General features: G+C 43.0%; 1 long non-coding RNA gene across 1 annotated transcript in view; it reads right to left on the reverse strand.

The window, feature by feature from the left end:
• Positions 1-6,903: 6,903 nt before the first annotated feature.
• The window catches only part of LOC103885887, a 54,136-nt gene continuing 43,552 nt past the window's right edge, over positions 6,904-17,487 (reverse strand). The window contains exon 3 of the long non-coding RNA XR_002523612.2: positions 6,904-6,955. This is a non-coding gene — a long non-coding RNA (uncharacterized LOC103885887). The remainder of the gene's footprint in view (positions 6,956-17,487) is intronic.

A 17,487-nucleotide genomic window follows, 5' to 3' on the forward strand; every position in this document is an offset into this window, starting at 1 on the left:
GCTCAGTAGTGCAAGGGAGAGCTACTTCAGCTCAGACCCCACCAGGGTATGATTTTTCTTTCCAAAGGAATTTTCCTTTCTTTTTCTTTTTTTTCTTTTTTTGAAGCAGGGTCTTACTTTGTCACCCAGGCTGTAGTGCATTGGCACGATCTCAGCTCAATGTAGCCTCAACTTCCTGGGCTCCAGTGATCCTCCCACCCCAGCTTCTCAAGTAGCTGGAACCACAGGCACACACCAATATGCCAGCTGATTTTTTTTTTTTTTTTTGAGATGGAGTCTCGTTCTGTTGCCCAGGCTGGAGTGCAGTGGCACAGTCTCGGCTACTGCAACCTCTGCTTCCCAGGTTCAAGCGATTCTCATGGCTGCCTCCTGAGTGCTGCCTCCCAGAGTGCTGCCTCCCAGACTGCTGGGATTACAGGCATGAGCCATCATTCCCTGCAGAAAGGAATTTTGCTTTTTTTTTTTTTTTAGAGACAAGGTCTCACTCTGTTGCCCAGGCTGGACTCAAACTCCTGGGCTCAAGGATCCTCCCACCTCATCTTCTTGCACTCAGCCAAAGGAATTTGAGAAGTACACAAAGCACTCAGATTAGATGACCCAAGCCTAGAGATATGAGTAAGTTGGAGGAAGGAAGGAAAACATATTTTTATCCACCTCATAGGGTTATTACGAGGACACAGTAAACATAATGTTAGCTATTATTATTATTATTATTAGAATGGAGTAAATATTGCATTGTTTGAGAAAAACAAAACCAAGTATATATGAAAGGCACAAATGTCCACTTACAGAACTTTAAAAAATCTTTTTTTATCTTTTGAGACAGAGTCTCACTCTGTCACCCAGGCTGGAGTGCAGTAGCGTGATCTTGGCTCACTGCAACCTCCACCTCCCAGGGTTCAAGCAATTTTTATGCCTCAGCCTCCCTAGTACCTGGGATTACAGGCACACGCCACCAGGCCCGGCTAATTTTTTGTATTTTTAGTAGAGACGGGGTTTCACCATGTTGGCCAGGTTGGTCTCGAACTCCTGACCTCAAAGTGATCTACCCAGTTTGGCCTCCCAAAGTGCTGGGATTACAGGCGTGAGCCACCGCACCCGGCCTAGAACTTTTTTAAAGCAGGTAAAATCCTCTCAAAATTACCAGAAGAAAAAAAAATCTGAAGAACACATACTTTACTGAAAGACAGAAAACAATATATGCCAAGCAAACGTAATAATAGAAAACAAAACAGACAGAATTAAAGTCACATCTAACAATCACAATTATGTGAATGAAATAAACTAAGTTATTGAAAGAAAAATATTTAAGTTGGTCCAAAAATAGAATCAGACTATAAGACCCATATCTAAAATCAGAAATCAATAAAACTCAATGTGGTTGACAGTGGGGCAAACAAGTCCTTAAATCCAGTGTTGATTGGAGTAAAATTTCCAGAAGACAGTTAGGTAACTGTATTATAAAATGGACACACCATTGTATTGAACTAGTCCACTTCTAGAAATTACCGCGAGGAGAAAATTGCACAAAAGCAGAACACAGGATGTTTTTCACATGTAGTTTACAGTATCAAACAATGCAAACAACTGAAGTGGCCAACAATAGAAGAAGGGTTGCATAAATCATGGTTTGTAAATATTACAAATAGCTGTTGATCATTAACAATCATGGTGTTAGTCTACGGTTATTGACTTGGAAATCTACCCATTGCATATTTTCAGTAAAAGTAGCAATTACAGAATAACATATAAATTATCATCTCATGTATGTGAAACTATATTCATATACCTGTAGGTATATGTACTGCATAAAGATGTCTAAAGGATATTCACCAAAATTGGTATGGATGCTATGGGCAGTGGGATTTTGGTGGTGACTTTTATTTCCTTCTTATGTTGGGTAAAAAACACTGGTCATGGGAAACCCATTTTTCTGTATGTGTCTAAAAATGCATAAGCCTTTAAAATGACTTGATCAGCCTCTGAAGATCCCATATGTCTGTGTGCTTCGTTCGTCATTCTCTTAAAGATAAGCTTTAAAGAGGGGAACACAACTGGCAGCTATCAGGAGAGCCATGCCCTGACTGGCTTCCTGCTCGAAATGACCAACATGGGCTAGTTACGTAGATCCAGGACCATGTCATCTCTAGGGCAGGATTGAAAGCCACTCTTAGGACTAGAATGGAAGAGTCACTGAATATAGGCCCTTCTCTGCTTATATAGTTATGTACATTTGTTTGTTTGTTTGCTTGTTTGTTTAATCTGCCAACCCCATTCCCAGAGCACCTGGTTTGGGATGATGGCATTCTTTTTTTTTTTTTTTTTTTTTTTTTGAGATGGAATCTCGCTCTGTGGCCCAGGCTGGAGTGCAGTGGTGCAATCTCGGCTCACTGCAACCTCCGCCTCTTGGGTTCAAGCAGTTCTGTCTCAGCCTCCCGAGTAGCTGGGATTACAGGCACGTGCCACCACGTCTGGCTAATGTTTCTATTTTTAGTGGAGATGGGGTTTCACCACATTGGTCAGACTAGTTTCGAACTCCTGACCTTAGGTGATCCACCTGCCTTGGCCTCCCAAAGTGCTGGGATTATAGGTGTGAGCCACAGCATCTGACCATGGTATGTATGTACTTATTTATGTAGAATTTTTCCAGCTGGGCATGGTGGCTCACGCCTGTAATCCCAGCACTTAAGGAGGCTGAGGTAGGCAGATCATGAGGTCAGGAGTTCGAGACCAGTCTGACCAACAAGGTGAAACCCCATCTCTACTAAAAATACAAAGCCGGGCGTGGTGGCTCACACCTGTAATCCCAGCACTTTGGGAGGCTGAGGCGGGCAGATCACCTGAGGTCGGGAGTTCGAGACCACCCTGACCAAACATGGAGTAACCCCGTCTCTACTAAAAATACAAAATTAGCTAGGCTTGGTGGTGCATGCCTGTAATCCCAGCTACTTGGGAGGCTAAGGCAGGAGAATCACTTGAACCCGGGAGGCAGAGGTTGCAGTGAGCCAAAATCGCACCATTGAGCTCCAGCCTGGGCAACAAGAGCGAAACTCCATCTCAAAAACAAAAACAAAAATCAACAAAAAAAAATTACCCAGGCTTGGTGGCACACGCCTGTAATCCCAGCTACTCGGGAGGCGAGGCAGGAGAATCGCTTGAACCCAGGAGGCGGAGGTTGCACTGAGCCGAGATCATGCCACTGCACTTCAGCTTGGGCCACAGAGCAAGACTCTGTCTCAAAAAAAAAAAAAAAAAAAAAAATTTCCATAGCTTCCATAATGTCTATGATAGAGCAAGTATGAAAATTTCTTAGCTGTGTGCGGTGGCTCACACCTGTAATCCCAGCACTTTGGGAGGCTGAGGCAGGCTGATCACGAGGTCAGAAGTTCAAGACCAGCCTGACCAACATAGTGAAACCCCATTTCTACTGAAAATACAAAAAAATTAGCTGGGCATGGTGACGTGTGTCTGTGGTCCCAGTTACTGGAGGCTGAGATAGGAGAATCACTTAAACCCGGGAGGTGGAGGTTGCAGTGAGCCAAGATCATACCACTGCACTCCAGCTTGGGCAACAGAGTGAGACTTCATCTAAAAAAAAAAAAAAAAAAAAGGAAAAAAATGAAAATTTCCCCAAATTAGAAGGCTACAGTGACTAATTTCTGGGACTTCCTGGGGCTGCTCTCTGAATTGGGCAGCTGCACTGGGTGGCTGTCTGGCTGCTAAGAGTTCTTGCAGTACTGGCCCTGTCTGCAGCAGTGAGACAGAGTGAACCATGGAGGAGCCTCCTAATGCTTTCACTTATTGTTTGCCCTTTTTTTTTTTTGTAAAGTATCAATTGCTTTTGTAAAAACAAAGCTATTTTTTAAAGGACAGAGTGGTCAGCAGTGTCTGAGTATGATAAGGACTGAGTCAGGTCCAGTGGACTGAGCAACAGGGAAGTAGTGAGTGACCTACTCAAGAATAGTATCTGTGTGGTGGTGGTGGCGGGGGTGGCTTTAAGAGAGTGAGGGAAGTGAGGAAGTGGAGAGAGAGAGTGAGTTTGGACAATTATTTCTGGAAGTCTGGCCGAGAAAAGAAGGCATGAGATACAGCAAGGGGTGCCTAAAGGGAGGAAGGGGGAGGCAGAAAGAGGTACTAATTTTTTTTTTGTTTGTTTCGTTTGTGTTTGTTTTTACTATTGAAAAGGAACTAGTAGATAAGTGGATGATTCAGCAGAGAGAGAGATGACTCCCTAACAAGGAATCTCTAGAAAGGTGGAAGATGGTAAGAACCAGAGCACCGCAGAAGTTAGCCTTCAACAGAATGACAAGCCTTGTAACTGGAAGGAAGGAGAAAAGGCCACATACAGATCAAATGGAGGGCTCTCTTTCCAATGAGAATGCACATTGAAATAAAGAGGGCCCTTAGCCGGGTGTGGTGGCTTACACCAGTAATCCCAGCACTTTGGGAGGCTAAGGCAGGAGGATCACTTGAGCCTAGGAGTTTTTAGACCAGTCTGGGCAACATAGGTAGACATTCTCTCTACAAAATAAATAAATAAATAAATAAATAAGGCCCTGCAGGGGCTGGTGCTATTATTTTTAAAAGGAGGGTATAGCTTTTACCACATAGTATTGAACTAGGTGCGCTCACCCTGTTTGCCCTGAAATGGAAAAGCTGTCTGGGATAGAAACATTTATTATCTTGACTGTGGTGGTTTCACCAGCGTAAGTGCATGTGAAAACTCATCAGACTGTACCCTTTAAGTAAGACAATTTATTGTACAACAATTATACCTCAATAAAGCTGGCTGTTATTGTAGGGAGGATTGTTTTGTTTTATTTTGTTGGTTTTTTTTTCTTACTTTTTTTTTTTTTTAAGCTGGCATGCCTCAGTCAACAGGGGGCATTGTTGTGCATGCCAACATGGGAAAGTGGTTTTCCTACCTGAATTTCAATTCTACAGTCCTTCTGGCCAGGCGCGGTGGTTCATACCTGTAATTCCAGCACTTTGGGAGGCCGAGGCAGTCGAATCACCTGAGGTTAACTCAAAATACAAAATTAGCCAGGTGTAGTGGTGCATGCCTGTAGTCCCAACTACTCTGGAGGCTGAGGCAGGAGAATCGCTTGAACCCCAGTGGCAGATTGCAGTGAATTGAGATCGTGTTATTGCACTCCAGCCTGGGCGACAAGAGCAAAACTCAGTCTCAAAAAACTAACTAACTAAAATAAAATAAAATAAAATAAATTATATGGTCCTGTTTTTCCTGGGCTTTTCTCAGATGACAGAGCTCTTATTTATAGGCACTAAAAGAAGGTAATTAAATAATTATAGGCATGACAATATAAGCAAATGGATGTGCAGAGGTCTGCTGAAATACTCTTGATGCCTGAGTAGCAAGTGCTTTATAAACTCAGTCAGACAAAGGAGGAGATTGCAGGACAAAATCATTTCTTCACAGTCATGTGGAAACCATACATGAGATTCTCTGGTGGTAAAGACTGCAGTTGCTGTCTTCCAGAGAGCAGGGTTTTGTCACGCACTTTTTTTTTTTTTTGAGTTGGAGTCTCACTCTGTCGCCCAGGCTGGAGTGCAGTGGCATGACCTTGACTCACTGCAACGTCCACCTCCCGGGTTCAAGCTATTCTCCTGCCTCAGCCTCCTGAGTAGCTGAGATTACAGGTGTGGGCCACCATGCCTGGCTAATTTTTGTATTTTTAGTAGAGATGGGGTTTTACCATGTCCCCCAGGCTGTTTGGCCTGAAGTGATTCTCCCACCTTGGCTTCCCAAAGTGCTGGGATTACAGACGTGAGCCACTGTGCCTAGCCTGTGTTCTCATCTGGAAAATCCAACTGATAGCCTTTGCCTTACAAGTGTTAAATCAAGTTTAGCGTAAAGCTGCCTCCTTACATATCTTAAGTTCAGCCTAAAGGTTTCTCTGTACATCCTGAACTATAACCTAAACAGAGCTGTATACAGGCTGTAGTCTACTTTTGTGTCAATCACCGAGTTTTGGCCAGTCAAGGGTGGCCAACTGTTCAAACCGTGTTCAAATAAGGCAAACACCGAACTGTAACCAATCCAGCTGTTTCTGTTCCTCACTTCTTTTTTCTGTGTGTTGTTTTCCTTTTTCTGCCCATAAATCTTCCACCATGTGGCTGCGCTGGAGTCTCTGAGCCTACTCTGGCTCTGGAGGCTGCCGATTCACAAATTGTTCTTTGCTCAATAAAACTCTTTTAAATTTAATTTGGCTACAGTTTTTCTTTTAACATCTGTTTCTCAGAATAAAAGTGAAAGATTCCAATGAAAACACTGAAAAAGTAAAAAGAGCTATGAATGTGACATCTTAATGCAACTGCAACAATTTGGCAACACAATTGGTAATCCAGGGTTGCCTGGTTTGTGAAAAGGTACACATCCCCTGGGCCTCTGCCTCTTCCTGATACTTATGGCCAGTTCTGTTGATAGAGTACACTTGTCAGTGACTCCTTCCTCCCATCCAAGCCTCCTTCCACCATACCTATCATAACAATACCATAAAGTAAACATTATTAGCCCCCTCTTACAGTTGTGTAAAAAGTGGTACAGAGAGGTTAAGTGTCTTCTTTACAAGCAGAGCTGGGATCTGACCCCAGAACTCCAACACTAATGTCTGGTCTCCTATGTTTCTCTGTTATCTTTTGAAACACCAGTGTCTTGGCCGGGTGAGGGTGTGAGCACCTATAATCCCAGCACTTTGGGAGGCCGAGGTGGGCAGATCGCTTGAGCCCAGGAGTTCAAGACCAGCTTGAGCAACATGGCGAAACCCCATATGTACTAAAAATACAAAAATTACCCAGATATGGTAGTACTCACCTGTAGTCCTAGCTACTCAGCAGGTTGAGGTGGGAGGATAGCTTGAGCCCAGGAGACGACGGAGGTTGCAGTGAGCCATGATTGCACCACTGTACTCTATCCTGGGCAACACAGAGAGACCTTATTTCAAAAAAAACAAACAACGAAACATTAGTGTCTCTAATACAGTAGTCTCCAGCCACAAATGACTATTTGCATTTAAATTAATTAAAATTAAACTGGGCCAGTGTGGCGGCTCATGCCTAAAATCCTAGCACTTTGGGAGGCCGAAGTGGGCAGATCACTTGAGGTCAGGAGTTCAAGACCAGCCTGGCCAATATGGTGAAACCCCATCTCTACTAAAAATACAAAAAAGCCAGGTATGGTGGCATGCACCTGTCATTTCAGCTGATTAGGGAGGCTGAGGCACGAGAACTGCTTGAACCTGGGAAGCAGAGGTTGCAGTGAGTCAAGGTCATGCCACTGTACTCTAGCCTGTGCAACAGATCGAGACTCCGTCTCAAACAAATAAATAAATAAAAATTAAACTGAATAAAAACATCCTCGCTTTCCACATTTCAAGTGTTCAGTACCCATGTGTGGCTACTCTATCAGATAGCATGGATATAGAACATTTCCATCATTGCAAAAAGTTGAAATGAACAGCGTTACTGGCACACTACTGTATGCATCAGTAAGACATAGTCATACCGATGACATATTTACTTTTACCTGATTCTGCCCCTCTTTTATCTTTATTGTCTAATTCTGAATGTTCTCTCTAGTCCCCCGTTCAGTCTTCTACCTAAATGCATGCCTGGAGCTGGCCCGCTGGGTCTGCAGGGCACCCGGCACACAGAGCAGACACCGAGATTTTGATGACAAAGATTGATGCTGGCACTTTGCCTGAGCCCAGGAGACAGCAGCTCTAAAGCAGTCTGCAGCAACAGCACCAGGGTGGGAAGTGAACACCCTCTTTCTGCACATCTGCTGTTTGTTCACCCACTCTATCAGAAGTAGACAGAAGGCAGAAAGGAAAAAGGAAAGAAGTGAAGTGAGGAGAACGAGAGGAGTGGGGCTAAAGACATCAAAATTTGGTGATTGAATTGTCTTCTAGCTCTTCCAGGCAAAAAAGCTTATCCTCTAAAACCATTAAGGAGCTTTCATTTGCCATTCCTACAATGGGAGGAATTTCATAATCACTCAGTCTCTTAAAGCACTCAGCAAACATGGATTTAAATGATCCTGGGCCTAATGATATATGTTAAACATCCACATCCTCCTGATGATGAAGACCCTAGTATAAGTGTTGAAAAAAATCAAGTGTTACCAAAAAAAAAAAGCCATGAATGAACTGTCTCCTCACCTAGTCTGTCAACATGTACTCCTTCTGTCTTCATGCTATCCTGAATATTTAGAAGCCCCTGCTTTGATACTCACCCTTCGTAAGGAGTCTTTTATGCCCAGGGAAGTTACATGAGGACCCATGGAGGTTTTAGCACTCTTTCTGACATCTGGGCTACAAACTGTCCAACCCATCTAAATGTAATAACAGTTTTACCCACATTGCTTTTCTGGCTAAGTTTCTCTAGCTCTTTGTGTAATTTAGGAAGTAGCATCTTTAGAACATTATAAAACACTCCTTAAGTAATGTGTAGGTGCTCTTTTGCAAGGCCCTGCCTCGCTCATGTGAGTATTATTTTAAAATACTGCCTTTGGATTCCTGGTCTTCAGTTTGAAATTTTTGTAGCTGCTTCAGCACTTCCTTTCCAGAGAGAGTTGTGGCCTTGCTCCAAACAACACCACACGACTTCCGCTAAGTATCCGGTTTTGTTTTGGTTTCCTACAACTGAGCTGTCACTCTCTGAGTTGCTGTTTGCAGAGCCCGCTGGGAGGAAGACAGGAATGGGCCCCTGCGGCACCATGCACAGGGCCAAGGAGCTTGGAAACCACTTGGAGGAGCAGCTGGGTGAGAAGTGGCAGGCCGCTCTGGGACTCCTCTCTCAGCCTATGAGGACATAGATGACATCGGAAACCCGTGCTTACAGTTTCTCAGGGGCCTGGCACTTTGCTCTGTTGTCCCAGTGACTCACATGATAATTTTCCAGGCCTTCAAACTAGGTCAACAGCTTTGTTTGCCCAGAGAGCTCCCCTGGGAGGCCATTCTAAGGAAAGCAGACTGAATGGGGATGTTTGGCCAGGTGATTCTTTTTGCTGGCTTTTAGCCTGAGGAAACATGATCAGTATTCAGGCCAGGAGTTTGGAGAATTAAAAGCTGCCAGCATCTGGGCTAAACCAACATACATCAGTATTATTAGTTAAATGTTAACCACACTGCTAATCGCAGTCCTCTCCTGGAAAGAATCCAACAGCTGATTTAGGAAGGCCCTAAAACAAGATGTCCACCTCTTATAGATAAGAAAGACAGCAGCTTAAGCATGCTCCAGTGGTGCAATTGGTTAGCGCGCGGTACTTATACAGCAGCTTGTGCTACAAATCTAGTCATAGATTAACTGTGAGTGGGACCTGATCAATTTTTTTCTTTATTAAGCGATGGAGCCTGATTCAGTATTTCTCAAATTTGAGAAGTCACAGAGCCCAAGACCATATCTGAAGACTTGTAGACCCCAATTTTTTAAGTCAGAATTACAAATTTTTCATACCAGTATTATTTGTAATGGCCAGAAAGTGAAAACAACCCAAATGTCCATCAACTGATCAGTGGATAAACAATGGGATACAATGGTAATGAAAAGGAATGAAGTGCTGGTGCATGCTACAACACAGATGAATACTGAAAGCATGCTAAATGAAAGGAGACAGACACAAAGGCCACATGTCATATGATTCCAGTTATATAGAATGTCCAGAATAGGCAAATCCAAAGAGACAGAGAGTAGATTAGTGGTTGCCAGGGGTTGGGGAGAGAGGGAAATGGACTGCTAATGGGTTTGGGGTTTTTTGAAGTGTGTGGGGGTGATGAAAATGCTCTGAAATTATATAGCAGTGATGGTTGTACAACCTTGTGAGTATACCAAAAACCACTAAATTGTATACTTTAAAAGGATGCATTATGGCATATGAATTACATCTACATTTTATTTGATTGATTGATTGATCGATTGAGACAGAGTCTCACTCTGGTTGCCCAGGCTGAAGTGCAGTGGTGCCACCTTGGCTCACTGTAGCCTCAACCTCTTGGGCTCAGGTGATTTTCCCACCTCAGCCTCCTAAGTAGCTGGGACTACAGGCATGCCTGGCTAATTTTTTGTATTTTTTTTTTTTTTTAGTAAAGATGGGGTTTCACCATGTTACCCAGGCTGATCTCGAATTCCTGGATTCAAGTAATCTGCCTGCCTCAGCCTCCCAGAGTGCTGAGATTACAGGTGTGAGCCACTGTACCCTCAGTCAGTCCACATCTAAATTTTAAAAGTTACATAATTTAATTTTAAAAGTTACATATTATTTTAGTTGATTACTGCATACTAGAATATCTTAAATAGTTTGTGCAGAACAGTGAAACCTTGTGTCAAGATTCACTTACGTGGTGGCTAGCCAGGTGGTCCAGAAGTGTAGGTTAATTATACAAAATTATGCATAGAGGGAAATCTAAAATATACTTGTAGATAATGTCAAGGCCCTAAGAACTCATCAGTGGAACTCCCAAGGGTCTCTGAACCCCAATTTGAAAAACACTGACCCAGGTAACCTCTCAGGATTTGTTCACCCTTTTACATTCTCTGTGATGAGAACTCTATAACGTACTTTCCAAAGACAAAGTCTGGCCAGGGACGCCTTGGGATTGATCAGTCCCTTGGCTGAACCTTGGTAACATAAGTATGTTATTACTCCATCTACACTCTAGGTACTTAATTGAGCATGTGATCTATGAGGATAGAAGTGCATTAACCCCATCATGAGATGGAAGTAGACTATGATATCAAGTGATCTAACATGGAAGATCCTCTGAGGAAGGCTTCCCACTGGGGCCTCACTTGGTTCGTGGATTGACCACTCCTGACTTAGATACTATGACCTTCCAAAAGGGTCCCTGGTGATGGAATAAAGATGGATGCTGGTAACTCAAAACAGACGGGAAGGCCAGTAGGCATTTATGTCAGCAAGGAGGCTTTCCAACATGGTCTGTCTGGGCATGGGCAAAGGTCAAGGAGTATAGGGTGTGGTTCATGGCTGGAGGACAACTCTCTCTACTCTTTGTTTTTTCATTTTGTTTTTTGAGACAGAGTCTCGCTCTGTGGCCCAGGCTGGAGTACAGTGGTGCGATCTTGGCTCACTGCAACCTCTGCCTCCCAGGTTCAAGTGATTCTCATGCCTCAGTGTCTTGAGTAGCTAGGATTATAGGCATGCACAACCATGCCTGGCTAAGTTTTACATTTTTAGTAGAGATGTGGTTTTGCTATCTTGGCCAGGCTGGTCTCAAACTTCAACCTCAAGTGATTCGTCCACCTCAGATTCCCAAAGTGCTGGAATTATAGGAATGAGCCACTGTGCCCGCCTGATTTTTTGTTTTCTCACCTAGAAAAAAATCAGAAACTATCCCATCTGCTAGGGTAGTTCAGTCACCAAACTTCTACCAAGCCCCTATTCTTTATGTATTCTTTATGTACTACACAATAGGCTTGTGCTGGGAGGAAATTGGTGTGGCCTCTTTTCTAAGGGATCCCACAGCCCAGTGGGAGAGACTATTGTATGTTCTTAGTGTTATGGAAAGAAACTTTGTGTTGAAAGAACTTTGAAAACTACTGAGTGCTTCAAAATATATGACAATAAATATATTTTAATTATCCAGTATGAGTCAATGGTTGGTCTGATTTCCGGACCTGGGTATTTCTCTAAGAGGACTAGGTCTCATTTTGTCACCCAGACTGGCGTGCAGTGGTGTGATCCAGGCTCACTGCAGCCTCAACCTCCACAGGCTCAGGTGATCCTCCTACCCCAGCCTCCCAGGTAGTTGGGACTACAGGCACACGTCACCACGCCCAACTAATTTTTGCATTTTTTGTAGAGACATTTGCATTTTTTGTCATGTTGCCTAGGCCAGTCTCGAATTCCTGAGCTCAGGCAATCCTCCAGCCTAAGCCTTCCAAAGAGTTGGAATTACAGGCATGAGCCTCCATGCCTGGCCCAAACTACTTTTGTAGAATTAAACATTGGGGCAGTTATTAAATATCATTTACCTGGGTATTGACTGAATTCACCATCTCCCATGACGGCATTTTCATGTTGTGCCCACTAGGTGTCTCGTTATTTTGTAAGAAAATGGAAAAGCACAATGTTTCTACCTGTGTTACCAGTCAGCTACAGTATAAACATGGGAATCACTTAGCTAAAATCTCAGCCCTGTTCTAGCAATCACTGATTAAAATGCCAGTGGTTACCTCTCATTTGAGTAGAAGTAGGGGATGTCCACAAAGATGTCTCTGTGGATTCTTTCTCCTTCTCATAATCCATGTTCCTAAAAAATGTTCTCTTAAAGTCAGGACTAGGAAGATGAAGTAGGAATTCTTCCACAACATGAGTACTAAGACCTTAAGGGTAACAGCACTGCATCCCCACTGGTTTCCTGGGTTAATGTTTAAGCTGTGACCTGCACGTGAGCTGACATGCCCAAACTAAACCACACTATTTGTATGGCCAGCCAGAATGTGTTCTTCCCTATACATCAATCAAAAGAGTTGTTTTCACAACACAATCCAGGGTCTCTTCTTGCACTTAGAGTTTCAGGTTTGTAAATAATATAATACTGCTTCTCTCAATATTTTAATCTATGTCATGAATGACTTTTCTTTAGATGGCCTATGCAGAACCTTCTGTATATGAGTGACATCAGAGAGGAAGGCACTAGATAACAAACAGGAAACTGAGTGCCTTCAAAAATCTATTGCAACCTCAAGATCCCATCTCATCAGGCTTTCATACTCTACTAATGGGAGTGTAAACTGATATGACCTTTCTGCAATAAAATTTGACAGTTTCTATCAAGAATGTATTTTAAAATATATTTCAAAAGTACTCTTTAATGCTGTGTCTGTCAGGATCCCAAAAGAAAAAGGATTTCAGCCAGGAGCAGCGGTTCACGCCTATAATCCCAGCACTCTGGGAGGCCGAGATGAGCGGATTGCTTGAGCCCAGGAGTTCAGGACCAGCCTGAGCAACATGGTGTATTAGTCTGTTTTCATATTGCTATAAAGAACTGCCCAAGACTGGGTAATTTATAAAGGAAAGAGGTTTATTTGACTCACAGTTCAGCACAGCTGGGGAGGCCTCAGGAAACTTACAATCATGGCAGAAGGTGAAGGGTAAGCAAGGCACCTTCTTCATGTGGCAGCAAGAAGGAGAAGTGCTGAGTGATAGGGGAAGAGCACCTTATAAAACCATCAGATCTCGTGAGAACTCACTATCACAAGAACAGCATATGGGAAACTGCCCCCATGATTCAATTAACCTCCACCTGGTCTCTCCCTTGACACATGGGGATGATGGGGATTACAATTCAAGGTGACATTTGGGTAGGGACACAAAGCCTACTCATATCACACGGTGAAACCCCATCTCTACTAAAAATACAAAAATTAGCCACACTTGGTGGCACACACCTATAGTCTCAGCTACTCGGGAGGCTGAGGTAGAAGGATCACTTAAAACCCAGGACACAGAGGTTGCAGTGAGCCTGTCAAAAAAAAAAAAGAAAAAGAAAAAGAAAAAGGATTTGAGTCAGGATGGTTCAAATGAAGAGACTCTTTTTTTTTTTTTTTTTTTTTTTTTTGAGACAGGCTCTCACTCCATCGCCCAGGCTGGAGTGCAGTGGCACAACCTAGGCTCACTGCAACCTCTGCCTCCCAGGTTCAGGTGATTCTCCTGCCTCAGCTTCCTGAGTAGCTGGGTTTACAGGCACCCACCACCACCACCGGGATATTTTTTGTATTGTTAGCAGAAAGTGGGGGTTTCACCATGTTGGCCAGGCTGGTCTCCAACCCCTGACCTCAAGTGATCCGCCTGTCTTGGTCTCCCAAAGTGCTGGGATTGCAGGTGTGAGCATTGTGCCTGGCAATGAAGAGGCTTCAATAAAAGAACTACTTACAGACAGGTAGGCTGGGCTAAGGGGTAAGCAGGGATGTTAAGGCACCCAGAGAAAAGCAACAGTGGGAAGCAATTACCATTCCTAGGGATAAAGGAACAGAAGGAGGAAATAATCTTACAGAATCCAGTAAGAGCCGGGAATGGTGGAGGAGGGATCTGCAAGAAAGGAGGCTAGGTTGGGTGTGGGGAGGGGTGAGCAGCTAGCTGGCTCAAAGCAGGAAGAGAGTAAGGAAGGAATACCCTGACTTCTCTCTCTTCTAGCATATATGATCTCTGGCTGGTGTCACCCCGACTAAATCCCAAGGAAGCCAAGGGGCAAGGAATGCTGGAGATGCAATTCTTTGGAATGAAGAAAGGCAGAGATTGTGGTAGGGGTGGGGGCAGGAGTGAAAAATAACCTTCATAATCCTGTAGTTCCATTCCTTAGAATATATCCCAGGGGCATAATCAAAGATGGAAGCAAATAATTATATACAAGAATGTTCTTCACAGGGTTATGTATAATAGTAAAAAAGAAAGAAAGAAAGAAAGAAAATAAGCTAAATTTCCTATGATAAAAGGATAAACTATAGTATATCCAAACTTTGGAATATCATCATGACACAATAAACATTTTTAAAGAATCTGTGATGATATGCAGAAATGCTTACAATAAAATGTTAATTGAAAAAAACAAAGACACAAAACTATATGCACAGTATTAACCCAATTCCTTGAACATATATATGCAAAACAAAAAACACCTAAAAACTGTGAACAGTATTTACTTTTGATGATGGGATTACTTTTTTTTTCTTAGTAGCTTTCAATGGTTTTCCCTTTTTTCACATTAAGCATATAATAGTTTTGTGATCAAGGAAAAAAGCCAGTGCCAAAAAGGAGAGCTTTTCTTATTGGAATAGACTCTGCTCAATTGAAAATATTAATAAAGAACACACAATTATTTAAGGGAATTAAAATCAGTGACATGAAAGGTGAACTTCAATCTGTCTCCATTTGGTATCTGGACAAAAAGCGAAAGAAAAATCAGACAATGTCTTTTTTTCTGAGACGGAGTCTTGCTCTGCCACCCAGGCTGAAGTGCAGTGGTGCGATCTCGGCTTACTGCAAGCTCCGCCTCCCGGGTTCATGCCATTCTCCGGCCTCAGCCTCTCAAGTAGCTGGGACTACAGGCACCTGCCGCCACGCCCAGCTAATTTTTTGTATTTTTAGTAGAGACAGGATTTCACCGTGTTAGCCAGGATGATCTCAATCTCCTGACGTCGTGATCCGCCTGCCTCGGCCTCCCAAAAATCAGTCAATTTCTACATGATATTCAATATCCAGATATTTTTAGCCCCGGCGACATGGCAAAACTCCGTCTCTACAAAAGTAGAAAAAATAGCCTGGCATGGTGGCACATGCCTGTTGTCCCAGCTACCAGAGAGAATGAGGTGGGAAGATCACCTGAGCCTGGGGAGGTTGAGGCTGTAGTGAGCCAAGATTGAGCCACTGCACTCTAGCCTGGGCAACAGAGTGAGACCTTGTCTTTAAAAAAAAAATTATATATCTATATACACACACACACACACACACAAACACATACATATATATACACATACATAGATATTTTAGATGATTTTGATTCTTTTTTTTTTTTTTTTGAGACTGAGTCTGGCTCTGTCGCCCAGGCTGGAGTGCAGTGGCCGGATCTCAGCTCACTGCAAGCTCCGCCTCCCGGGTTTACGCCATTCTCCTGCCTCAGCCTCCCGAGTAGCTGGGACCACAGGCGCCCGCCACCTCGCCCAGCTAGTTTTTTGTATTTTTTTTAGTAGAGACGGGGTTTCACCGTGTTAGCCAGGATGGTCTCGATCTCCTGACCTTGTGATCCGCCCGTCTCAGCCTCCCAAAGTGCTGGGATTACAGGCTTGAGCCACCGCGCCCGGCTGATTTTGATTCTTTACTACATTTTTTCCTCTTCACTTTAGTGACAGGTATGAGATCAGTTCACCTTTAACTGGACTCACTCATCTTGCAACTCGGAAAAATTTAAGAAAAAAAAATTTTTTTCCACAACTGTAGCATCAGGCATGGTGACTCACACCTGTAATCCCAGCACTTTGGGAGGCCAAGGCAGGCGGATTGTTTGAGTCCAGCAGTTTGAGACCAGCCTGGCCAACATAGCAAAATCCGGTCTCTACTAAAACATACACAAATTAGCTGTGCATGGTGGTGCACGCTTGTAATTCCAGCTACTCAGGAAGCTAAGGCATGAGAATTGTTTGAACCTGGGAGACCATACAGTGAGCTGTCGGCTGCAGTGGGGCCAAGATTGTGCAACTGCACTCCAGCCTGGGTGAACCCCCCAAAACATTTTTTTACTTGGTACTGTCCATTAGCCTTCCATAAAGCTTTACACTACTTTTCAATTTACACTACCAATAAAAAGATGCTAAACCTCACTTACAATCAGGAAAATGCAAATTAAAGTAACAATAGGACACCATTTTTTTTCCCATTTGGGTTCACAAATATAAAAAGGTTGATAATGCAAAGTATGGAGGGAGATAGAGACATTTGTCCTCACGTAAAGGTTCTTTTAACAATGAGAATCTACACATTAGGGAGTGTTCCTGAGAGACATTAAAAGTGATTATATTATGCTAGATTGTTGTGATAAATAAACAAACGACACATCTGTTACAGGATCATTGGTTATTTTACGTGTGCTAATAGCAGCCCTGCTGTTAACATGTATCCACTGAGCATTTTTATCTTGTATTATTATTTTCTTTTCTTCTTTAATTTTGTATTTTGTGTATCATTGTTTCTAATCACTAATTCATTAATTCACTAAGTAGACATGAATTTCTCCATTTTATCTTCTATTATCTTTTTTTTTTTTTTTTTTTTCATAAAAGAGACAGGGTCTTGGTATGCCGCCCAGGCTGGTCTCAAGCTCCCGGGTTCATCCTCCCACCCCAGCCTTCCAAAGTGCTGGGATTACAGTCATGTGCAACTGCCCCTGGCCGAATGTCTCCATTTTAATAGCTACAGTTTAGTTTACCATTTACACAGCACTTTCTCATCAATTACTTCCATTTATCTCTGCTTCAGTGACAGTGGGAGTCTGTCTTTTTTCAGATGAGGAAATTGAGTCTCAGAGAAGTTAAATGATTTTCCAAGGTCACAGTCACTAATAAATGGAGGGGCTCAGGTCCTCTGACTCCCAGTTCCACTAGCTTCCCACTTTCTTAATTGCTTTTCAAACAAAGCACAGTGGAAGGCCTCCCTAGCTCTTCTATGGAGTTCAAGTCAATCTGAAAGGAACGACAAGGGGCAGAATGGTGCAGTGGAGGATACAGTTAGTTGGAAGCCTGAGAACTGTTTTTTTCTCTACTCTGTGCTTCTCCCAGTTGTGTGACCATAGGCAAATCATTTAGCCTCACGGAGCCTCACTGGCCTCTTTAAAAAAATAAAGATGAAGAGATGACACTTGCTTACCAGTGTTGAAAGCAGAGATGATGCCATGCAGTTCCTCCTAGCTATGAGGTGTTTTTTTTTTTTTTTTTTCTGTTTTTTGTTTCTTCTGA

Source organism: Papio anubis, chromosome 7 (assembly GCF_008728515.1).
Source record: "Papio anubis isolate 15944 chromosome 7, Panubis1.0, whole genome shotgun sequence".
Classification (NCBI taxonomy): Eukaryota; Metazoa; Chordata; class Mammalia; order Primates; family Cercopithecidae; genus Papio; species Papio anubis.